At 41.9% G+C, this 22,817-nt stretch overlaps 1 protein-coding gene and 1 long non-coding RNA gene across 2 annotated transcripts in view; one reads left to right on the forward strand and one right to left on the reverse strand.

Moving 5' to 3' along the window:
* The window catches only part of znf469 (zinc finger protein 469), a 61,874-nt gene that overhangs the window by 23,966 nt on the left and 15,091 nt on the right, over positions 1-22,817 (forward strand). The window lies entirely within an intron of this gene.
* Positions 1,191-14,639, reverse strand: LOC146664666 (uncharacterized). Its single transcript, XR_014912368.1, has 3 exons — positions 14,562-14,639; positions 12,432-12,476; positions 1,191-1,325 (listed from the first exon to the last, which is right to left on the reverse strand). It is a non-coding gene; the product is annotated as an uncharacterized LOC146664666 (long non-coding RNA).

Below are 22,817 nucleotides of genomic sequence, written 5' to 3' on the forward strand. Positions count from 1 at the left end.
GCATGGAGATAAAAAAAAAAAAACAATTTACAGCATAATAAAAAAAATAATGTGCAGTTATTAAGTTATTAAAAATGTAAAAGATTATTAAAAACAGAAAATGGAAAAACTGTGCAAATAACAGTGGTGTTATTTTTGCCAAAGTTCTTCTGTTTCCTTCCACCTGCACTGGGTCGAGAGGGCATCCGAAAGCAGCGCTGGCCTTCATGATGAGCTTCTCTAAACGCTTTCTCTCAGCTGTAGATAAGCTACTGTTCCAACAGACAACATCATAGAAGATGGCTGACATCACCACAGAGTGAAAAAAGGTCTTCAGAAGCGCCCCCCTCCAAAAGATCTCCTCAGCAGTCTGCTCTGACCCTTCCTGTAAAGAGCATCAGTGTTGTGACTCCATTTATTCTTCAGGTGAACATCCGTGTACTTATAAGAGTCTGCTCTCTTAATGTCAGTTCCCTGGATGTTCACTGGTGTCGGTGTGGTGGGTCTGCACCTGCGGAAATCCTACACCAGCTCCTTGGTTTCCCACATTGATCAGAAGATGGTCACGCTGGCACCAGTCCACACAGTCTGTATTCTGAGTCATCCTCACCTGTTATGAGGCCAGCTATACCAGAGCTATCAGTGAGGTAGTCCACTAACCACTGGGACAGCTCCAGCTTCTACCTCAGAAGTCCAGGCTGGATGGTGTTCAAAGCACTGGAGATCCTTACAGTGCTTCCAGGCTTCTCCAGCTGGGTCAGAGTTCGGTGCAGGACGTAGATGGTGGCATCATCCACCCCGATTCTAGGCTGGTAAGCAAACTACACCAGATCCAGTGAAGACTGAAGGAGGAGGCAAATATGTTTGAGGACCAGTCTCTTGAGGGTCTTAATCAGACGTGAGATCAGTGCTACCAGCCTGTGGCTGCTGAGGTCCTCCGGATGCGTGGTCTTTGGTACTGGTACCATATAGGATGTCTTTCACAGCTGTGGTACTTTCCCCAGCTTCAGGCTCATGTTGAACATGATGCCAAACAGTTGGTCAGCGCGGCACCTCAGGAGCTTGGAGCTGATTCCACTTGGACCTTCAGCCTTTTGCATCTTGATCTCTCGCAGCTCGTTCCTCACCTGAAGTGTTGAAAGGGACAGGATGGTGTTGGAGGAAGGGGGGCGTGGGATGGAGTCTTTTGAAGCAGAGGTGGTGGATGATGGCTGAGGGCTAAGAAGTCATGGGAAGAAAAGCTGGCACTGGTTGAAGATAGGGTGTTTGCAGCAGAGATGATGGGGCTGGGGGAGAGCCTTCATTTCAGGGTTGATCCAGGGCTTGTTGTTGGAGAAACACTGTACCTTCAAAAGGGGCAGAGTGTCATCCGCACAGAAGTTAATGTAGTCAGTGATTATGGATTATGGTGCAAAGGTATTGGGGAAAAAATAAGTTCTCCAAAACTTCTCCAGACATGAAAAATCTAAGTCTGTGTTAAACTGAACTGACCCTCATGTTGAGGATTATCACTGGTGATGAAAGCTGAACCTCACACTATGACCCTTAACACCAAACAACACTCTTGACTTCGTGGAGTCCAGTTCTTCAGAAAGCACATCATGTGAGGAATGTGAACAAGAGCATGGTTATCGTTTTTTGTTTGTGTTTCTTTCTCTCTTTTTTTATTTTGAGATTGTCAGGGTTGTGCACCGCAGATGAACACAGTGTCAATCTGCCAGACTTGATTTATGCACTAACGTCCTACAGAGTAAGGGAACATTTAGCACATGTGAAAATGCTGGTAAAAATCGCAACGTTTTTTGGAACTACCACCACAATCTTTGCTTATCTCCTATCTTTTCTTTTTACCAAATTTGCTTTGGGGCGAGTTTGTCAGGTCTTGACACAGTGGAGATTCAGCATGAATCCCAAACAAACACAAAGTGGTCAGAACAGTATCAGCAGGATGACTGGAAGCAGTGTATGACTGCACAAGGAGACAACCTTGAAGGGTGTAGATTTGATTGGAATTCTTTGTAAATAATGTATTTTGAGGACATAATGAGTTTATTTTGTGACCATAATCTGTGCGTTATTTACTGTTGTCAAGGACAAAATCCAGATTTTTCTCAGCACTAATTTTTAGATGTTGACTAGTTTCTACTTGCTTAAATATTCCATTTACCTTTATCTTATTCTCACTGGTGAATGATCAAAGAAACACAGTCTTAGTAAACGAGTATTTCTTTAATTATTACTGACTACACCCATAATAATTTTCAACCATAACTGGAATTACCATACTGTTATATTTTGAATTCCCTCCCTCCATCTTTTACTGGACACTGTTGCCTCCTGAGTGTGAGCAGAAACCATCTACAGTTGGCGAAAACATAAGAGAAATGATGCGCTTGGTAATACCTTAAAGGAAAGAGCTTTGAATTCATGATAAATTATTGCTTTCATCACAGACTTCTCATGGTGCTCCCAGTCATTAAAACTCAAAAAACCTCAAAGTTAGATGAGAGTATTTTTAAATTTATTGGCCCATATAATTTTCAGCTAAATTTGAATATATAATTGAAGAGATGGCCTCATGATTAAAAATTGTTATGTGTTTGTCGGCTGATCGCTAACATCAATAGAGACCAGTGTGATTTAAGACACTGGCACTATAAACAGCAGACTTCATATTACAAAAATATTGTGCAGTAATTTTTACTTTTATTGTTCCTTTTCCAGCATCCTTTGTACCGCTCTCAGTTTATTTATTCCATTGTGTAAGTTGTGCAGTAAGTGACATGAATATTATCAGGACACTCTTAGAATTGAACTTCTTGACCTCATTCACCTCATATCCTTTCCTCAGCTTGCTTGCTTTCACTGTAACTCTCAAACTGGCTTTCCTTTAAAGAGTCTTTATAATGAAGTACTTCATTTAGTAATTAGCTCATTTATGCGACCCACTGTCAGGTGCCTTCTCCAGCTGGTGGCGCTCTTACTGGCGAACTAGTCTGTCCGTGCCTAGAATCAGGCCTGTAAATAGGATTTGGAGGCAGATGCTTTATAAATTGCAGTGCAGATGTAAAACACATGACTTTGGGGAGCAGCGAGTCCCTCAGGTTCTATCATTTTGTCTCTTTCTCCTACCTACTTCTACTCCTCTTATTCTTTGATTTCTCTGTCCTCTTATTCAACTACTGCACATCCGCCATATTTTCCATCTTATTGTATGTCTGTATTTATCAGATCACACCTTCATTCTGAAGGTCTCCTTAACCTCCTACGCAAATCCAAGTTAATATATAGATATGCAATGTGTTCTAAAGTGTGCATGTGTCCGTGTGTTACGGTGCGCATTTTATGCATTCTTGACTGTAAGTCCAAATTTCTGTGTCAGACTGTAGGTGGTGTACTGTGGGTCTGCTGACAAATAACCTCTGGATCAGCCGTCATGTGTTTATTAGACACTCTATCCAACAGGCAGAAAATTGGCCTGAATTTTTGCCTTGCACCTCTGCTCTTCTGCTGCGTGAAGGCAGACCCAGCAGCTCTGATTGCTTCTGACACTGACAACAAGACCTAGCTTCCTGAGAAGACTTTCTGCAGAGCTCCTCTTGTATCTGCACAGAAAAGTCAAAGGTGATCAAATCAAATAAGATGTTTTTTCTCTAACGCTTGCCAGAACTTAGAGGTCAGACAGCGAGTTACGTATGGATTGGCAGGTTTATGTTTACTTTCAGTGTGCTGAAATATGTCTTTATCCCATTTTTTTAACCCTGACATTTGAACCTGCTGCATCATTCCTTTGTGAGTGAAGGGCAGATGCATCATTTGTAAATTATGCTATAGTTACCTTGGCCTGCAGCTTGATAACTTCAGGATCACTTTCCCTTTTCAACCCCTCTCCGCTACATTCCTGCTGGTCTCTGCTTACTTCTACGTTTCGCTCCAGATGTGGCATTGTTTGGACACATTTGTTTTGGGCTGGGGCCGGTAGACCTGCTCACAGTCTGATGTCATGCTCTATTTAAAGGGAAAGCCATGAGAACTGGGTGGAACGCTGTGGTTTCACTTCAAAGCTTCTTTCTTGGACTACTGATGACTGTCATCCGTGGCACAGCAATCTGTGTCATGGACAGATGACCACATTCATTTTAACTGTTGACAGATATGTGATTTTAAAAAGGCTTATAGAGGAGGCAGGATTTTGCACAAAAATCAGGAAGTTTAACTTTTACCTCATGGCCTATGAGTTTTACTGAAGTTTTCTCAGTTTCACAGTTCTTTAAAATAACCTGCCACTCCTACAAAGAAACAATACAGGGTCTTATTTAAAGATTAGGCTCAGGCTGTTTATGGTATAACTGAGAGAAACCTGATACTATAGTTGGATGAGATGAAAGGATGATGCCCTCAATTGAACCAACAAACATGACAGGTTTTTATGGGTCAGGGGAGTCACATGCTGCTTAAACTTTCATGCCTCTCTAATTAGCTCTGTCAGTCAATGAACCTGGCACCTCATGCCATTAAAGAATGGGATAATGAATCCTGTCTGTCTCTCAGTGTGTGTGTGTGTGTGTGTGTGTGTGTGTGTGTGTGTGTGTGTGTGTGTGTGTGTGTGTGTATAGGGTATTCTGTACCACATTAAATATGAAATATCTCACAGTGTTCCAGCTATATGGGGGTTAGGATAAGGGCATCTTTTCCTCGATGACTGAGCTTATTGTGTCTCTTATTTAAACTGTGAGCATAGTGGAAAGCCGCTTTACTGTCAGATTCCCCATGGGAGCTCTGCCTTCAGCACTATTTGGCCTTCAAACACATATATATTTGCCAGGTCCTCTCTAGTGTTTCTGCTTCAAAGAGCCAAAAGTTCTAACCCTGCTAAATATTTCCGGTTCAAACGGGCATCTTTGCTAGATGTTCATCCCTCTCTGTCCTTTCTCCTTTCTCTGTGGTATTTGCTTAAGGAGTTCACAGTGGCCTTACAGGAGTTGAAATCTGAAATGACTGAGGTGAAGTGCTATTAGGCAATTTAGTAATGCTCACACACATACTTCCAGAAAAAGGGAAAGTAGCAGTGAGATAATATTGTCATCACACAGGCTCTCTTTGAATTTGCATCAGTTTGGGATGCCCACATCCTGACAATGCTTAAGTGTTGTATTCACACACTCAGGCACAAATATTTAAAAGGTTAGGTTAGAAGGTGACACAGCCTGCTGAATGTTTTTAAATGCATTATTGCCCATTTGTGCATTGTGTTTTATTCCCAGATTGTTTAAAGAGAAAGATGCTGGCAACGGAAAGTGAGTTTTCCCACTTTTGCAGCGTACATATAATTCAACAGTTGTATTTTCAGAGTAGTTATATATAAATGCAGATGTTTTTGACACCGAAATGTGTTTCTCTGTGGGTCTCGCTCCCTTTCGGCTTAAAGTTCACTACAGTGCATTGCCACTGTGGTCAGCATCAAAGGCCTGGATATAGACATGTTTACACACTTTCATGCACAGACACGCAAACAGACCTTTGGATCATTTATATTTACTTACGTATGAGAACATAAACAATAAAGATGAAATCAGGAAAACTCTTCAGCTCATGCATCCTTTCCAAAAGCACACTCACAAAGTCACACGCTCACACACACTCACACACACACAAACAGTCTGCCTGGCTGCGGTCCAGTGCTGCGCCCAGTGTTTCCTCCACACAGAGGCCAGATATTACACATAATGAATGGATAACAGTTCAACCCTGGGGTCATGAGGTCAAGCATCTAAATGATCAGTGCTTCCGCTCCAGATTCTGTTTATGACTATGTGTATACACACCATACAGCCTGTCAGACAATTATATACACCCCACACCCAGTGTCAAGCTCAGACAGCTGGCGCAGCCAAACATTCACCGTCTGTTTTAGGGAGGGGGTGTTTGTGTGGGGGTGCGTGGAATTACTCATGTTATCAGGACATAAATCTGTTTACCCACCACTTGCAAGAGTCCATAACATAAATCAGAACAGAATGAAGGACTGGGTTTACGGTTTGGTTAAACTTAGGTTTAGTTTCAAGTTAGAGTTAGAGTAAGGCAAGTAGTGATTATGGTGAGAGTTAGGGAAAGTTTCCAAAAAAATGAATGAATGCAATATCTTCTTGTGCAATAGATACACAAGAATCTGTGTGCCCGTTTGTGAACTCATTCAACTTATTAATCTGCTACTAACACAAAGATTAAAAAGAAGGCTAAGGCTGCGAGGAAATTCTGTTAGTGCTGGAAAAAAAGTCTTCTTCATCTTAGTCAGAGACAGTCTTTATTGCTGCCCTTGACTCACATTTGTCCCATTTTCTTTCACATATTAGTCTATCCTAGTGTGCTGCACATTGCAGGAAACACAGATAATGAATCTCAGTGTATACCGTGATAATGTGGGGAAAAGATGTAATTTGTTCACACATGCTCACTTTTCAAGGATGATAAACTCACATTTTAGAGGGCTAAAGCAGGTGTTTGGGTGTGACAAATGGGAGGTACTGATGGATAAGGTGACAGGGTGGAGTAATAACAAACTTCAGTATAAATTAGAGTTAAACATTGTCATTTGATGGGAGTGTCAGACTGGTTGAAACATAGTTTCATTTTCATCCTTCTTTTTTTTATTTACTTGTGTTTCTATCCCAGATTCCCACAGTCCTTTTTACATTTGAAAAAGTTGGACATCTAAAGAGAACAAATTAGTTCATTGATGTAACTGGATTACTCTTCGCCTGCGGACAGTGTTATTTCATAAATAAATGTTTCACTGATCTTTGAAACAGGAAATTATCCAGTGGGAAAAGTCCAGTCCATGAAAGCAGCTTTGCATCCTTTCACAGCGGTTTTATTTCATGTAGCATCTTTTGCTCTGTACCCGTTTGGAAGTAGGGACAAAATCTTCATCATCACCGCTCATTGACTCAGCCCGTGTGTATGTACATATCCATTTGTTTGGATTTGTTTATCTTCTTCCGTCTGTGTTGTATATATGCAGCCATGTATACGTACACCTACACATGTTTTTGTTCAAATGCCCTTTTGTGGTATGTCATGCCTATCTGTGGGTTATAACTCTGCATTAGAAAGTTGATGCCTGACTCTTCAGCCTCAGCACCATAGTGTATATCTCATTTCCGTGTTCGCATGCAGCCTTAAACTGCCGAGGAGAAAAAAAGGGGTTTGTTATGTGAACCATGTGTGGCTACCGATGCACATCTGAAAGGTTAAAGCAGCAGGGAACTCAAAAAGTGTGGCTACATCTGCCAACTTATTTTACTCTGTATCTGATGTCAGACACGAGACTGTCAGTCTGTGAGATGCTATCAGCTCCGAGGCATCCAGCGAGGCCTAAAATGACCATTGATACCAGAGATAGGTATGATTTTGGTCTGTGTAAGTCCTCTAAGCCCTCTTGGCTGAAACAAAAACTGTGATGTACATCATTTCTTACTACAAAGTCACATTTTGCTCCATGGGGTTTTGAGGAATAACTTTCAAAAGCTTCCATCTTTATCCAGATTTAGCGAGTGGGAATAACTGCTTCCTGTAAGACACGGTGGGATTATGAGTAAATGCAACAGACACACAAAGTGTCCTGTGGAGGAAAATGTATTAACAGACTTAATGGTGAGATTGCAATGTCAGGTTTGAGTTTGTTGTGTCAGTAGTTACAGGGAGGCTTTGTTGATATCATATGTAAGATGTGGAGCAGATCATCAGCTTTCTTCTTTACCTTACATACCTTATGCCTCTCAGCTTAAATCTCAGTGATGTTAGAATGAGCGTTGCTTTTATTTCCAGAGCTTAAACACATCTAAGGATCTGTCTGTATCTGCACCTTGGAGAGGGGCTAAGGTATCCCCTGTACTGTCTTACAGCACTACTACTATCTTCTTCAATGTTCCTACTTTTGAACTAATCTCTCTCTGGCTTCTTCCACCCCTGCCACTCTATGTGTCCTGGTTCTAGACACAAACTAAGACCTACAGTCTCTGGTCCTCCAGAGAAAGTTACAGATGTTGTTGGGAAAACCACCTCAGTCCACCTCTTCTAAATCCTCATGGCTCTGTTAGATGCTACAGTGCCACTGTTGTCTAAGCCCCTCCTACAATTTGAATGACAGACTCATAGGCGAGCAGAGCAGAGGTATTACTATCAGGTTTCCCTCTAACTACAGCAAAGACTGAGTCTGAGCCTGCTCTGCCACAGGGATCTTATATTCCCAGAGGCACTCACGTGCCTTCTGCTTATGAAATTACACGCTTGGCCTTAGCTATTCTATTTCACAGAAGAAATTCACTTTTATTGCTGACATTTTGTTTTCCGTGACTTTACTAGAGAATGAAAGAGATGAAAAGAAGGATAAGAAGAAGTGGGGGTGGTAGTGTTTAAGAAAAGCCAACATCTATTTCCATTGGGGAGCTGCTTTGCTTAGTTGAACCGCATGGTTTGGATAAGAGTAGATATTCCGCATAAATATTTTTACGTGTGATTGACAATTAGCCCAAATGTGCTCATAGTTCAGCTCACGATGCTTGAGAAAAAGCCATTTGAAGTACTTTGATGTAGCTCAACACTCTGTGATCATTTTCTCTTTTGGTTCGTCTTTATTACTTTCCCTCCTCATTTCCAATCTTCCTTTACATCAGGTAGATAACACCCTTTGCTCTTTTTTAAGCTCTGTTGTGAGAATATCAGAAACGTTCAGAAAGTTTCAGGTGGAGAAAGCACGTACACAAAAAGAGCTCCAAACACAGCGTTCAGTTAGAAACTTTTAATCTCTGTTTATCTAGGCTGTTGATTTATAACTGAGTTCCCAGGATTTATTGGTCAAGCTGTGATCCAGAGGATTATAAACCCTTCAACAGAACTGCTCTCTGTTAGTTATTATTCAATATCTAACACAGAGCTTCAAGTCATGATGGACCTTGAGTGAATTTTAATGAAAGATTTCCTGCTTGGTCCCTGCCAGGCCGACTAACACGCAATATCACCCGCTCCTTAAGAACTCACTTCTTCAAATTAAGGGTGAGGGAAAGGCTGCACTTCTAAAAACAGAATATTTTCAAAGGAATGAGGCCACTTTCAGGAAAGTTACAGGAGCTGTATCCGACTTTAGACCTCGGTATGGGTCAGTGAGTGTAGGAGCAGTAAAACCCAGAAGGCCGTGTCTCCCCCTTTTACTTCACCAGCTCAGGCCAGAGATGAGGTGATCCACACGGTTGATATGTGTGTGTATGTGTTTGCGACAGGAGGAAAAAGTCAGACTCTGGTCTCGGTCCAAGACAGGAAAACGCTGAAGTAAGCTCGCCCGTCACCTCCCAAACTCCACTGGCCTAATTATTCCTAATGCAGTTGTGTGATTTATTCTTTTAGCACCCTTTTAACAGGGTGTAGATGTGTGTGTGTCTAATGTGGTAGTCTCGCTGAAAAAAGGTCATGTGAGGACAACTGCTCTAAGGATGCAATGATGTATCAGATGTGTGTTTTTTGACAGATTTTCTTTCCTGCCATTGCTTGGTTTGTGTCAGGAGCTGAGACTCACCCATTTTATGCTGTACAGACTGTTCAGAACAGCCCCCACAGAGAGCAGAGGAAAGAGTTCAGTCTGACGAATGATGTCAGTGTTTGGAGAGGATGAGTGTGATGGTGGTGGTGGTGGGGGGGGTTACATGGGTCTGGGAAAATAAGAGTTTGTGTGGGGGAGGTAACATGAGATCCCCCACAGAGATGCTAAACTCCTTTACAGACTGAAAGAGAGAGAAGAGGACTCTTTACAAGGATGAAGAAAAACGTTCCCCTTTTAATCTGTTTGCAATCTAAAAATAACCTCCCCTCTCTGTCTACTGCCCACTGGGGCAGGCTTGTTAAAGTGTCTGTCTCCGAAGGGAAAGAGTCAAGTGCTACAGAGGACCAAACAAAAAAGAAGCTAGTAAAAGGGATGAGAAAAGAGGGAGGGGTTAAAATGGAAAATGGAGCAAAAGTAGGAGGGCAGAGGCAAGGTAACAGCAAAAATATGCAAAGAAGGAAGAGTGCTGGGAAAGATTTAGGACAGATGGATCCTCGAGAGAGTGAGAAAAGGTTCATGAAGCTTTAAAGACTGCTAAGTGGATCATCAGATTTCTACCTTGTCAACTGTTCCTTCTCACCACGCCAGTCAGCTAGCCAGACTGAGTGTAAAGCAGTTACACACCAACAGTATGTGGCCCCAAGGTTTTTTTGACTGTTGGTGCAGCAGTAAAAGCACCTAATGCTTGGAAATGTGAAATAACAGAAAAACTTTTCCTTGGCCCAATGGCATGGCACTTCTCTAAGGGGTTCACTGCACATGCGCTGAATCGCACATTCCAGATAGTCACCCATTCTTCAAATGCTTCCCTAGTTTTCAGTCTGACTCACAACTTTCTACTGTACCAGTGTGGCCAGCCACCCAGCCTGATGTGTCATCCCCATCTGTTACTGTTCTTTTTCCCCTGACTTCCAGGAAAATGAATGGAACAGGACAGTATTTGTTTTCAGTGGGATTTGGTAATTTGTACCAACAACGTATTAGAAGAAATGAACAAAGAGGGACAGAAGTTCTAAAAATGCAAGACACTGTCTCAAGGACATGCTGAGCTTCTCTCGGAAACTAAAACAATCTCTGAAAGGTGGAAAAGAGACTCAAAGAATGTGGAGAAAAGTCTACTTGGTGGATTCTTCAAATTGCGACTCTGCTATACTCAGAGGCTCCTTCTTTCTGACCTGCACTACAGAGCTGGCTCTCAACTTGCTGACCTCTAACATTCCACCTTAAACAGCGGCAGATAAAAGCATCTCGTCATCTCTTCTCTGACCTCAGTTCCCTTTCATTTTATAATCACACTCACACTGTGGTTAGCAGAAATATTATTCAGATACTCTCAGATGACATAAAGAGCAGACTGTTGCCTGCCAAGTACACAACTGATATGCTACAATTACACATCGTAGCTGATAAACAACATATGGACGCTTTACTTTCAGACAAGATCACACAAAAATACTAAAGCTACATACCTTATCAGTGGTGCCTTTTTTACCACTGTGATGTCATTTTCCCATTTAATTCAGGGGGAACTAACCTCCCTGCTACCATTACTTTTTCCTTTTTTAACAATGGAACATCAGCTGGGCGTCTGTGGAGAGATTGCAACACTGAGGTTATTCTAGTCTGCTGGAGCTGCAGCAGTCTGGCAGAAATATCTGAGCCCCTGACCAAACCAGCTAAACACCATTCATAAATTCCTCCAAGATTGCAGCCAAGAGCCTAAGACCTGATGATGTGTGGACTGCCTGACCTGCTATTTGCTCTCTCTGCTGGTTTGAAGCAGACTACCTTGCCATAGAAAGAAAGGTATTCTAATGTTAGATAAGAGCATATCCTCAGACGCATTTTCTGTCTTCTGCTAGTTTTCCCTATCCTTCAAAACATAACAGCAGTGATTTGCGTATTTGTTTTTTGAGGTCAGTAGAAGCTTTTAACATTTCAAATCCTCTCAAAACTTTACGAGCCTATATTTCATTTTAATTTTCCTGTCCTCGGTCTGCATGCGCGATAGCAAGGTGGATAAGAGATGAAAAATCACCAATCACATGAGACTATCTTCATTTGTTATTCTTTCCTGGAAGTGTTGCAAATGGTACTCCTCCACATAGTTTTCAGTACATGAACTCTGAAAGTGTCTTTCTGTAAAAACAAAAAAGAAGTTAAGGTACGCATTTTGCAGTAGATAAAAAAAGGACATGAAAGGGGCTTCCTTGTATTTATGTTATGTTTGAGATGGTTGTGAATCACAGTTAAGCAGATAATTCTAATGTAACTCTCTATCCTCAGTAAGTGGATAATAAGAAAGCAGGATCAAAGTCATCTTCTGTAATCACAGTTTACATTTGAACAACTCTTATTTATTTAGCATTTGTAGATATTTTAATATTTACACTTGATAAATTATTGCTCCTATTTTTGACTAAATCTTTGACCAAAATCTGGGTGTGTTGTAGTGGCGAAAGGTCCTCACATGGCCCCTAAAGACCCAGTAGCCCTAGATTAATGGCTTTCCTGCTACCCAAGAGATGAAGACTGTGCCAAAACAAATGGTTGGGCACGCGATGTTGGCATGACAAATTGAAGTGAGGTCAAAAGGGCAAAAGACAGACCACAGCCCAGACCGACAGTTTTTCTAGTGGGGCTGCAATGAGACCATAATGCTAAGCTGAGAGGTCACCAGCGCAGGGTTACAGGTTGTAGCTTGTCCCTGTCTCAGCCTTTTAATGGACTGTGACAGGGCTTCCGATCCCAGCAGCCTGGCCAAATGTTATATTCATCAGAGCAGCTCCTGGGTGCAGCACTAGCACTTTTCATGGATACGGAGTTTGACACATAAATTAGAGCGTGCTATCCTTACCTCAGCTTGTGCAACCAGAAAGGTATTCATCTGATGTGCATCATTCTGGAAGCGAAGACAAAAAGAAGTTAGCAAACTGTGCTGTAATGCTCACAGTAGTCATTTCACTTGAGTTATTTATTGTAAGTTTATAAGATGTCAGAAATGTGAAATGCTGTTGTAGTATGCAGTCAACCATATAAACAGCAAAAGAAATAAACACCAGTTCTGAGTTAAAACAAACGTCATCTCTCACTTTAAGGTATGTTACTTCCTTAAGTGAGCTCATTTCAGATTTTGGAGACCATTCTTAGCACCGGCGCAGGCGTTTGTCCACGATTGTTCAGTGTTTACTTAATGTTTTCCAAGTGTTGATTTGGTGACAGTCTGATATGGGATTGTGGTTTCAACTCTTGCGTTTTGAAGTAAATTGGCTAAATCAAAGTAGAAAAACATAGGCTGTAAATCATTACTCGTTCACTGATAAAAATGTTTTTTTGAAATGCACGGAGCATTATGTTCACACATAACTCAGGATGTGAATGCTCACATATGGCTGAAGGTCAAGAGGGGATTGTTGGTGTTTGGGTGACTGTGAGAACCTTAGTCTTGAATACTCTGGGTTTCTTATAGTTCTTTGTGACCAAAGAGTTAAGCATTCAAGCAGATCTAGTTGTGCAGCAGCTGTAAAAATAGGAAGGAGAGGCAAAGTATAATTCATGAGATAGCGGGCACGACTACTGCGGCTTGCTTCTGGTAGAAGAAAAATTACCCACAGCAATTTTTGTAGATGAATTAATTCAATATTATTCATTATGTCCAAAGCCCAGATAAAATAGCACTACTGGCCAGAGGATGACATTTGTGTACTTCTGTTTAGAGTGAACCTTCCCTTAAGCTGTGTGTCTGGAAATAAAATGTTTTCATCATGAATAATCCCCTTTTAGAAATTTTGATAGTGGCATTGTGTACAAGAGTAAGTATATTCTCCATGCTACCCAAGGGTATTGTAAGTCTCACTTTCACTTTTAGCCATTTGAGGCCCCATAATCTGTCAGATTTGGAATAAGTCACACTCACTGTACTCACCTATATTAAAACCTGAGAACATATAACAACGATTTTATGTAAGCCCTCTATTAATTGCTAAGACATGGGCTGAGAAAAATATTCTTAGGTACACAGAATATTCTCTGGTTTGCTCTTTGGCTTGCTCGGCCGCCAGCGTTCCACACAGGTATGTCAGACAGGTGGGGTATGGTTGATGCACAGAAGCTGCTTTCTCTATCTCAGCCTCCTGCACTGGTCTCCAGTGAGCCCGAGCACATTTGATGGGAACAAAGTGAGTGCTGCCAGGTGCTTTGGCCTCCTTTTCAGCACTGGAAACGCATTGGGGAGTATACAAAAACATTTAGTGTGGTTTCAGTTGATTAAGTTTGTTGATCAGCAGGAGATTAATCGTGTAAAAACTGGTTTATTTCTTCATCATACACTCCTATGCTTCAGTGAGAGCTCAGCCAGAAATACCAATGTTTTTAATAGGCTCTAAGCGTACTATCTCATCTGTGAAGATGTTGAGCAATTGAGCACAATCTTCGAGTCAGTGGTGATGTTGTGCAGGATCTCTGCAGAGACCCTGCAGTGATCCTGCTGAATCAGTGGGCATATAGCCTTAGGATCACTGTGGCATCCAGCACAGAAAGATCAATACTGATGTTGTGTGGTGTAGAGACAGCAGGGACTGGATCAGTGCTGGTTCTGTTCCAGCCAGCATGGGTCAGTGCTGCACACTCTCTGTGGTGGAGTTGTGGATGTATGAATGGCTTCTTGCAGTGGCTGTACAGAACGTCATTCTTCTCACCCTCATCTGAGGCTGACATCCGAGGGGGAAGCCCAGGAAGCCGGCAAGTTAAATGTTTTTCTGTCCCCCTGGTAGGAATGGACGTATCGGGTGCTGTTTTAATGTGTGTAAAGTATAAACACACGGCAGTGTCCAACGACCCAAGGTAAAAACGACAAGGACATTAGAGAAAACAGACTGTGTCTCAGCAATATGCAGGGGGGAAACCAAAAACATTAATGCTGGGTTTGTTTGTCCTAAGAGTTACTTGCCCACTTTGCCATTTCCCCAAGAATCTTAAATAGCCTTACCTTATTGGCCCTCATAGGGTTGTGTAAATATTCCAACTCAGGTGAAGACTACTATTCCCAAGTTCCTGTTCTCTCCACTGCTGCCAGGTCTAGATGGGACAAAGTACGCATTCCTGGAATAGCAGCACGACTCCAGTAACCAAACTGATTTGCTCCCCCTAGCCTCAGACAGAGATTTATTTATTTATGTATTTGTTTATTTTACCCTCCACCTTTAACTGTGACTGCCGGGATTCCCTTGCAGTGACTCAATTATAAGGCTCATTAACCATTAAACCATTATATAACCTTTTTTCTATGTTCAAATACATCATTTTGTCAATGAACCCGTGCTGCTTACTTTACCTTCTGACGTAAGTGGATACATGTCAGAGAGACAGACACCATACAAAGGCTTAACACCAGCGTGTTTCACCTCACCAGTCTCGGGGCAGCACTGGCACAGCTTGTCTGTCAAGCCCCAGTGAAAAAAGGGAATGAGCAGTTGGTTTATCTCAATGCCTCTGAGAGGGCAATATTTGTGAATTTTAAAATAAAGCTATCCTAAGGTTGGTTGGGGAGAGAGGGGAGGAGTCTTGGGGAGAGGATGAATAGGGTCCTGTGCTCAGCCCCTGGGTGGACTGAACCCCTCTGTTTGAGCTTTTTTCGGCCTTGGCACACAGGATTCCCTGTGAGGAGTTGGTCGGAAGCAGGAAGTGGTCGTGTAAGTCGATCTGCAGATGCAGCACAGAGCTCCTTTTCAACAGCAGACCCCTTGGTCCTATTCTACACAGCGACGCATCAGGTAGTCCTCCTGCTGCACCCGCAGCAAGACACATGCCACACAGAACCACTGGACAGAGAAAGTGCAAAAGATAAGAGGAAACGCTAGGAAAGAGGACAGAGAGACAAGGAAAAAAATTGGGAATGATGCCGAAACAGTGCAGACTTCCGCTATTTAAGTCATTGATCAGATAGGAAAAGCTGTTTACCAGCTGTGGTTTAGCACTGCTGAAGTCTCTGCCAAAATCTGACACGGCTGGACAACAGTCCAAACTGTTATCCATGAAATCTTCTTTTGACAGGCAAGGAAGGGTAAAGTAGCCAGTGCTGATACTAAAGTCAGGAAAGAAAGAGTAAGCTACAGGTGCACTGCAGCTTAACATTTCCACAGCATATTGTGGTCGAACTGTTTGTTGCAGATAAGGGGCTTTATTATTTTAACGGCTCTGAATTAGATTCTGAGTGCAGTTTACAGTCCTCTCTACTTGAGATCCCTTCGTCCTCCACATATCTCTTCTCCAGCCTTTTTGTGACTTTTCTGATTTCCAAGAAAGAACAACTGCTCCAATTGTGAATTTGAGAACTATGCTGCTACTTATTTCAGATCCTGCACATGCCCCCCAGATCCCTCCCCCCCACCCCAATCCATTTGTTTATAGATAGTTTTATCAGCAACATATAAAAAAGGTCTCACTCACAAAGGTGGCACATTGACAAGCTAATTAGAATGGAATGTGGGGCACTCCAACAAGTGTGTCACGTTCTCCTTCATTTTGCCTTAATTGTCTTGGCTTTTCCAAACCATTACTATAAAGTGGTTTTGAGCAGGATGTATACCACCTTGTCTCTCAGCACTAAACAAGCAGTGCTGAGGCACAAGCAGTAAAAGGATAAAGTTAGAATCCTGCTAAAATTTCACTAAATGACAGCTGAAACTGAGCTTCTGTTGCTATGAACGAGGCTATTGTTTAAATAGGATTCGTTGTTATTGTTTCCAAGTGCTACTTTAGGTGCAGCTGAACTGCTGAAGTGGACCAAAGTGTTGAGTCTCCAAAATAGAAACAAATTTTTAATGATGTTTGTTCGGGCAAGAGAACTTTTTTTTTTTGTGTGTGTGTGTGTGTGTGTGTGTGTGTGTGTGTGTGTGTGTGTGTGTGTGTGTGTGTGTGTGTGTGTGTGTGTGTGTGTGTGTGTGTGTGTGTGTGTGTGTGTGTGAGAGAGGCTGCCACAGTTCAGTAGTAGTTTGACTGCATTTTAGTCATGTAAAATGCATTACTGAAACAGAGTTTCCAGTTTGCACTATTGTGACATAGAGTAAGGGGTGATGAATTGGTCCAGTCATGTCTCTGGCAGATCGTTTAACTTCAGTAAGCCTTTGAAGAACTGCCGTGACCAAGGAAATCCTTGACATCTGAGACACAACACAAAGAAACATAGACACAAACACAATCCAGCTTATGGTCCTAACATACGTCTAATAAAACCAAACAGAAGGGAAGCAAACTTTATCACCATCAAGATCCTGCTGTTTTGTCATTGGATATTTTTGAATACCATGTCATGCATTAACACAGGCTACTTAGGAAAGTCATAATTAGGTCATTTGGACATTTCCTTAGGCTATTTAAAGAGACACAGGCAGAGTGAATTTGGAAAATGCTGGTACTGACTCACGCACACTAGACCTGGAATTCCCTCTTTGCCATTTGCCAGGGGCCTACTGATTTTGGCATTGGTGCAAATTGGACGGAAGAATAAAAAAGGGAGGGAAAAATATTAAGCTGTGTTTTTTCTTTGCTACCCTTTCCACTCATCTCCTCACATAAATGCTAGAATTCTGCTGGAGACACAAAATACTTATTGTCACCCTAATACACTCAACTCCAAACAACCTAAGCTAAGTCTAAGGAGCTTGGAAAGAAAAGCGTCTGGACTTCTTTAAGTTGCTTGAAGATGTTTCACTTATCATCCGAGAAGCTTCTTCACAGACATTTTAGCATTAAGCTGTGACTGTCAGTCATGCAGCCACTCCAGTAACCTTCGTCCTAAATCTTCCACAAATGTTTTTGTTTCCTCTCATGACCAACCCCCACCTGTCCCTCAGTTCCTGTAGCCTAATGCTAAACTGAAGAGATTTTCTTTCATGTGGGTGTGGGATGGAGACAGAAAGAAAGTGTTAAGACAGACAGCACAAGATAGAATGAAGGAATAAAGAGGCACAATGGTTCATCTGGGAATGATGTTTGAAGCAAGAAAACAGAAGTTTACTGGTCATGTTTTTTTTTGTTTTTTCTCTGTTCTTGTCTCTGTCCCAACCTAACGGTAGAATACTGAGCTCTTTCTCTCAGCATATGGCACATCAGATGCTGCCAAATCTAAAAGGAGTGAATTACTTTCCATTACAAACCCGCTCTCCTTTTGATTTAAATCTCTGTGACAAGATCAAGTCAGAATTAAATCTGACTTTGATTCAGCCGCTGGTGCCGTAAAGTAATATTACATCTACTACTCTATAAAAACCCAAACATTGTGCATGTCAGTCATACAACTTATACTCACGTTGTACATAAACAGACTTGTCTGGATAAATACAGCACACATATACAATTTTACTCCTCTGAATGTGTGAATGCACTTTCATGCACTCACGTAAAACCTGAACCATTTTCCTAACTGCTATCATGAAGTGAGACCAAATGTTCACAAAAAGAGTTTTTGTATATCTGCCAGCTGTGAAGTCTCACAGAAAAACTGTATTTCATGAAAATGTGCTTGTTTTATGTGGCACTGACATGTACTGCATTTAAATGGCCCCCTTTCCCAAAGTTTCACAGTCACATGCCGGGACTCGACTGTCCCCTTGTCTGGAGATACGTGCACACTAACTCCTGTCTAAACCTTACTAAGCAAAAGTTGAACCTGAAGGTGAAAGGTCATGAGTATATCCTGCAGGTAAACAGGAGTCTAAAAGACTTTTGCCTCATTGTCTTTAATGGATTTCTGCCACTCCCAACTTCTTCTAATGAAAGCATCTGTCCACAAAAGGCTGTAGTATGCGGGCTTATCTGGCTGTCTAAAAGAGAAACAAATCTAACTAGAATCTCAAAATTATTTAATATTGCCTGTTCTTCCATACTTAGTTCAACACACAACATGCTTTAAATACCCAGTGATGTTAGGTTTGCTTTTACTCTTTTTGCAGGGGGATATAGAATTTCTTCACTGCTTAAAACATTAGTGTGAGGCACAGACTTTATGCCAGTTGTAAAAATCATTTTAGAGCTTTTGTTACCGTGTAGAAATAGCAGCATGTGCATGGCTGAATAAGTATTTTGCCATTTAGGCATGGCGTATGACGACAAGGAAGCTTGTGTCAAAATTTTGTGGCTACCGCGCGGCTTGTTTCTGCACGCTTGTGTTAGGTGAGGTTGTTCATTTGCTCATGGGAGGTAGGGTGATGGGTCACTAACAAAGGGCTGATTCCCCAGAGGCCAAAGAGGTTGTTGCGCATCTTTCGCAGGCCCAGTCTCATCTCTGGACTTTCACCTATGTGCTACTGGCGCCAGAGTCTCACTGCCTCTGGCTTCTTTAAGGCACAGGATATGCAAATATTAATGGAGCAAAACATGTATGTCATAAATAGATGGACACTTTTATTGTAACACGGTATCATGGATTTATGGGAATCTGATAACTAATGGCTGCAGAAATTATTTAATGAAAGAGAAACTGCAGACAAAGTTTACATAAATATGTCTGTACCGTATAAACCTACATGCCGTTTCAGTCCTTGAGTATGTGTGTACAATAATTTACCTCAAGGTTTGTAAAGATCAAAGTTTATTTTCATGTAGAGGATGAAAAAGACATGTATCTAATTATTAAATAAAACCGGTTTCAATTATTTAAAAAAAAAACTTCACATACTTTAACGTCAAAGTAAAGATTAACAGATGGTCTTTTTTTATCTGGCACATCTGAATTTGTCAGGATTGTTATGATTTCTTTGTAACGTGTGACTGAAAGAGCTAAAGCCAAAGCTTCTATGTTTCACCTTTCACCTTTTGCATCTACTGTATCCAGATTCAGTAATTGTTCTACCATGACCACTTTATAACGGGACTTTCCTCAGATACCTTTCAGCCAGTGTTTAATGAGTTTAGGTTGTCTTTTGTGGTATGTGGCTTGGTGAAGAAAGCATGAAGTGTCTTTTACCTTATAAATACCTAGATATGTGCAGCAATTAATAGTTAGTTATTTTACTGGAGCTCTTGGTGTGTCTTATAGTATTAACTGTCATCTGGTTAAATTTCCCCCGAGTACAGCCCTGGACCTAATTGAAACAATTACAAATGAGGCTAAATGAGAATGTCAACTGATGATTTTTTTAGAGGCAACCAAATACTTTTGCCCAGGCAGAAGAAAGGACAAGCAAATATTGATACGGTAAAGAAGGAAGACTTTCTCCATTAAAAACAAGAAGGAGCCAGGAAATTTTACCTCCATCGCCCTTTTCATTAATATCCTCTTCTACTCACTCATGTTTTACATGTCTGTCACACACACCTTTTTCTGTCACAGCCACACAAGTAATATTCCACAGACAAGCAGAAATACTGGAAACTGTGTCAAGAAGAAAAAATAATAACCTTGAAATGCTCTAAAACAAAGATTCCATCATGTTGATGGAATGCTGTGGTTAGCAATATGGAAACAGACTGACTCCAGAATTCAGTGGTTAGCAAAAAAAATAAATAAAAGAAAAAACTCGTCTGTGAAAGAGGAAAAACTTGGGAGGGGGTAAGGACAGCCTCTGGAATTACACACCAAAACCTCTGAGACGCGCACACTCATGCACACTAACAGATTCACATACACATACACACCTTCTATCTTACCCACTGAGCAGTTAACCACAGTGGGTGAAGGGTGGGGTTAGGGTGGTGGCGAGCAGGGAGGCACAAATTTAACAAACCTCCTTTAGTGCTTTGCTCGCTGCTTCATTTGAAGTGCTCAGATGTGCTCTTCTTTCAGACACTCTGAACTGACTTCTCGCAAAATGTCACCAGTATGGCAGAAGACAGATGACTCATTAATTATCCTCTGTAAATCGTACACTGAGAAACTAAGGTTATGAACTACTGACAGGCCACTGCTGTTCGCACACCCACATCCATTGCTTCTGTTTTAATAACTGCGGTGGCAGAATTGAGAAAGCGCATCACTGTCATATCTCTCCTCCTAGCCTGCCGTTAAATAGACATAAGTGCAGAGATCTTAAAGGCAAATTGCTTGCATAATGGATGTCTCCAGAATTACAGGGGAGGAGGCAGGCACGCTGACAGAGGTTTTGGCGGAGAGCCCCAACAAGGGCCTGGGGCCAGCCACTCTCACCATGCATTCTCTTCACTGGGCTGGTCATGCTGGGAAAGGTGTGAGGAGAGCAGTGAGACACCCCACCAGCATCCCTCTCATTACACAGCCTACTGGGCTACGCAACACACTGAACAACCCATCCCTTTTGCACACTTTTCCTTCTACTTAATGGAATTCCCCGTTACCCCATAAATGCCTCTCCATTCCATCACCTCTTACCTCTCATCATCTCTCGTCTTCATCTGTCTTCTCTCCCTCAGTGATCTTCTAGACCACTGCATGTTGATGTTTCAGTGCACAAGCATCTGGAAAAGGCGAACAAGCAGCTGATGGCAGTTATTGATTTCCATTATTATAAAGCAAGCCATTCTTTGTAGGAGTGGATTACTCACCCTGCTGTTGCTTTTCTCTTGGCATTAAGGGTTTTTTGTTTCTCTGGAGAGTCATTGTCTTCCCGAGCCACCTTTTTTTTGTGGTGTCTTAAACAAATGTTGAATTGCTGCATTGTTAAGATCACCCATTTTAGTAGCTCTGGTCTGCTTTTACCATTTCTGTGAGCCACCTTTGGGTACTCTCCTATTACAGAACGCACATCAACAGAGGTGTTGAGTGGCTCATAAAAAAAGAGATGCTGAGCCTGTAGTCTTTTATGTTAACTGATTTTGAGAGATATGGCGCTTAGAGGTTTTGGCCTCTAAATGGCAAAAGCAGCTATGTGAGACTGATGTGATGAGTCGACAAAGATTTTGACAGCGCTACTAGCAAATATTCACTTAAACCAACACCACATACATCCTGTTCTAAAATGACAGGAAAGGGGCTTCCAGGAAATTTAGCTTTCATTCAAGCACCGTTTAACCATCCCTTCCTTCGTTCCTGTGAGAAACCAGTACAGACCCTTGTGAAAGTAATGGGAGAAAACAGTGTAGCCACTTTTGTTACAGTTATGTGCACGCACACACGCACACACGCAAACACGCGTGGACTTATACCACAAGCACACCAGTTCTTAGGCACTCAGCAGTCTCAAGCTGAGAGTCAGGGTGGTGTTGTGGTGAAGCCATATGGGGCGCCACTGCCTGAAAGACTTGGTGATTTGACAGGAGGCCTGAAGAACACACACTCACATGGACACATACACACAGCCTTAATTGACTTATAAAACTGCACTAAAATGCACTTTTATGGAATAAATTTTAGACCAGTCACACAGGATTTGATATGAACTTGTGCCCAGCTTGCAATTCTGTCACCACCACATTGTCTTTATACACAGTCCAACAGCAATTCATGCTATTTCATGAAAAAACTGAGTAAGCAGTGCAAAAACACCACCAATTTGCCAGATTAATATGCAAGCAGTCTCTGTATGAAATAATTCTTGTTTATGAGAAGGGAAAGAAATACTGTGCAGCCCAGGGCTGTAGGGGAAGTGTCCAAGGCATTTTTAGACTATAATTGACCCTTTACTCTTTGTAAACTGACAGCTCAGGCTTTGGTGCTACTTCTGTAAGGTTCCTGTAATCCTCATACTGCTCTTTTTGTTGTTGGAGGCGTTCATTCACAGCCACAAACCGCAACAGCCAGTCTAGGCAAATACAATTGGGGCTATGATGTATGATCGTGACTGTTGACTCAGCAGTGCTGGATCAAGCGCTGCCTGATGGAGACGCGGCAAGACCGTTCACCCCAGTTTCCCCAACCGGTGGCAGAGATACCTGCAGACACTTTGGCTTTCAGATTCTGTGGAGCTGTAAAGGGGATGTGATTTTTCACAACCAGGTCAAAACCTAGCCAGGTCTCAGCTTCAGGTCTCCCTTCCAAACTGTTAAATACCTCTGGGAGGTTTACCACAGGATGAGACAAGGAAACATGCAGCACAGGGTGATCTCGTCAGAAAAAATTGAGGGTCATATCTCACTGTGTGTCATGTGGTATCTGAAAGCATTGACTGCTGCTTTGTGGATGGAAACATAATGGCCTTCAAGGCTCAAAGCTGTAGGCCAACACATCTTATCTCATATCAGCTCATCTCCTCGTCTCTGTGGCTTTGAGAGGGCTTGAATTTATACAGTGAAAAAAAATTGTCCACCTTTAGGGACCTATCTGGCTGTGACC

This window comes from Rhamphochromis longiceps, linkage group LG7 (genome assembly GCF_057381845.1).
Source record: "Rhamphochromis longiceps isolate RC_006_pf linkage group LG7, R_longiceps_female_GT1.1, whole genome shotgun sequence".
NCBI classification, from domain to species: Eukaryota; Metazoa; Chordata; class Actinopteri; order Cichliformes; family Cichlidae; genus Rhamphochromis; species Rhamphochromis longiceps.